Source organism: Sturnira hondurensis, unplaced genomic scaffold (assembly GCF_014824575.4).
Source record: "Sturnira hondurensis isolate 20B ecotype Veracruz unplaced genomic scaffold, ASM1482457v3 Scaffold0013735, whole genome shotgun sequence".
Lineage (NCBI taxonomy): Eukaryota > Metazoa > Chordata > Mammalia > Chiroptera > Phyllostomidae > Sturnira > Sturnira hondurensis.
In genome coordinates this window covers 31412-34195 of record NW_028086366.1, presented here as the reverse complement: position 1 = coordinate 34195, position 2784 = coordinate 31412, and the positions used below count along the sequence as shown (strand labels likewise).

At 41.2% G+C, this 2784-nt stretch overlaps 1 long non-coding RNA gene across 1 annotated transcript; it reads right to left on the bottom strand.

Annotated features, from left to right (window-relative positions):
* Nucleotides 1-757: 757 nt before the first annotated feature.
* On the bottom strand, nucleotides 758-2507 carry LOC118998065 (uncharacterized). The gene is made up of 3 exons (XR_005068799.1): nucleotides 2391-2507; nucleotides 1548-1598; nucleotides 758-1288 (listed from the first exon to the last, which is right to left on the bottom strand). It is a non-coding gene; the product is annotated as an uncharacterized LOC118998065 (long non-coding RNA).
* Nucleotides 2508-2784: the final 277 nt, after the last annotated feature.

Here is a 2784-nt window from a genome sequence, read left to right as displayed (position 1 = left end):
TGCTGTGGTTTCTGGGTGGTCCTTGCCAGAGTTTCCTCCTTTGCTCTGGTGCCTCTACCCTTGACCGAGTTACAACAACAACAACAACAACAACAATGACAACAACAAAATGCATCGACTTATCAGGTGAAAGGCAGTGTCTTGTTTTTACATATTATTAATTTATCTTTTATTTTTAAAGATTTTATTTATTTATTTATCTTTAGAGGGGAAGGAGAGAGGGAGAGAAACATCAATGTATGGTTGCCTTTTGTGCGTCCCCTGCTGGTAGTTAGCCTGCAAGGAACTGGCCTGCAACCCAGGAATGTGCCCTGACTGGGAATCAAACCGCGACCGTCTGGTTTGCAGGCCCGCGCTCAATCCACTGAGCTACGCCAGCCAGGGCAAATTTATCTTTTTTTATTGAGACAAAAAGGTCACATAACAAAATCAACTGTTTTAAACTGAACCATTCAGTTGTATTTAACACACTCACAATGTTGTAAAACCACCAATTCTATTTAGTTCCAAAACATTTTTATCTCTCTAAAAGGTCCAGAGGGGAGAGGGGAGAGAATCATAGGGGAAAAGGGAATGGACTCACATGAACAAGTATAAGGGACACATGGACAATAACTAAGGGTGGGAGGTGGAAAGGGGAGGGAGGCGGGGAGCATGGAGTGGGGGGCAGGCAGGGTTGGGAATATAAGACAGAAACCTGTACGTGAACAAGAATTAAATAAAAATTATATTAAAAAAATAAAAGAAATCACCATTAATTAGTCATTCTCCATCCCCCTCTTCTCCATCATCTGGTACCTATCATTTTGCTTTCTGTTTCCATGGATTCTATTTGTATATATTCATTAATTTGAAGCACACAGGAACTAGGTGACTTGATAATATTATTATCCCTGATTTACATATAAGGGAATTGAGATTCTGGGAAGTGAGACAATTTACCTGGACTCTCACAGTTGGTCAGTAATACAGCTGGAATTAAGATAGCCCAGCTCCAAAGCCTGAGCTCTGAACACTATACCCCTGACCATGAGAACTGAGTGCCCTATTTCTTGACTCCTCTCTCCTACTCTTAACAAAGAAACTTAATGCTGCTTCAAGAGCTGAGGACTCTAGATGCCCCCAAATTTCCAATATCCCCCTGTATTTTACCTCAGCCTCTTACCTGTACAGACTTCCAAGAGAGAGCTAAAGATGGTCTTTCCAGACAGAGAAGTGAATCCAGGATCACCCTGCCAGGAAGTGGCACTAAGACAATGGGCATTGCATGGGCATCGAGCTCAGGGAGCTGTGGGAATTGGACATCTGGGTCTGAGCTCCTTCAGAAGATGCCAGCTGCCAGTTGGGAACAAGGAGATGGAGGAAGGAGAGGGAAGAGATGCCTGTTTTCATATAAAGAAGAGCCCTTGGTAATAGACTGGAAGTTTGAAAAAGAAGGGTCACTTTCTCAAAGTCTAAGAAGACCATTCCCAAGGGAAAGTCCTTGTTAGTGTGAAGTTCATTTCCTGGGCTCCAGGTGGTGGTGGGATTTGTTTGAACATACTCACTTCCAGACCTCTGGGCAGTAGCTCCCCATGATATTAGCAGGACTCAGAGCCCTAAAATGGGGGCAGAGAGAGAGAGAGAGAGAGAGAGAGAAAGAGGACATGGCTCTGGCTCAGAAATGAGATCCAGAGCACCCACTGGGGAGGAAAGATTTTCCCTTTTATCTTCCAGAAGCCCCCCCCCCCCGCCCCAGGCATTGATAGCAATAGGCTTTTAGTATAGGGATGAAAATCTACACAGATAGAAAAGAACAGGCACACATACTAGATCATCTATTCTCATCTGTTTTACAAAATACATCTTATGAAGAAACTCCTTGGATCTGGCTGTCTTATTCAGATACTAATCTTAGTTCTTTACAGTTCAGGATCTTTAACATTTTTTTACTGTTAGTAGAAAATTCCAAACATACTAAAAAGTAGAAAAACAGACAACTGAACTCCTATGTATCAATCACCCCACTATAACAATCATAAACTTATGACAACTTTTATTTCATCCGTACCTCTATTCACTCCCTGCCCCCATGGATTATTTGGAGGAAAATTACAGGCATCCTATTACTTCTCAGGATATAGTCCAAGAACAAATATATTTATAGGTAATAATAACAAAAAGTTTTAGATAATAAATTGAGAGATCCCAAAATAAGTCCCCGATTTTCCCCTGGCTGCAAGTTCAAACCACTTCCTTCTCGGAGAGGCTAATAGAACAAAACAAACCATGCGTCTTTGTTATTACTCTTCTGAGGGACTGTGCAACAGCAAGCTAGGAATCACACAGAAGACACAGAAGTTTCTCCAGAGGGATAAAGAATACTCAAATGTCCTCCCAATTATACCTACTTGGATAAAATGAACAATATCTGCTTCTCATTTTGCAGAAACATGAAGCCTGAGCAGTGAGGGAATTTTATCTTGAGCTGTGAATGAATGTTTCCAGTTGAAGCAAATAACATGTGCTTTAGAGGAACTGAATTTGGAAAGAGCTAACCAAGATGCTTTTTCCCCTCTCACCCCCCGAATTTGGACTTATCAGATCTTTCTGTTCTGCTTTTTATTCTTTGCTTAGCATTATACTATTTGGACTGCCAGACGTTTTTCTGATATTTATTAATTTCTGATGATTAAAGACTGATACTACTCTATTTAGAGGGTCTTTATAAATAAGTATAAATATGCTGGCTCCTGGCCCCTGATACAACCCAGTGCTGTTTGAGCAAGAGTAAGACCACTGCCT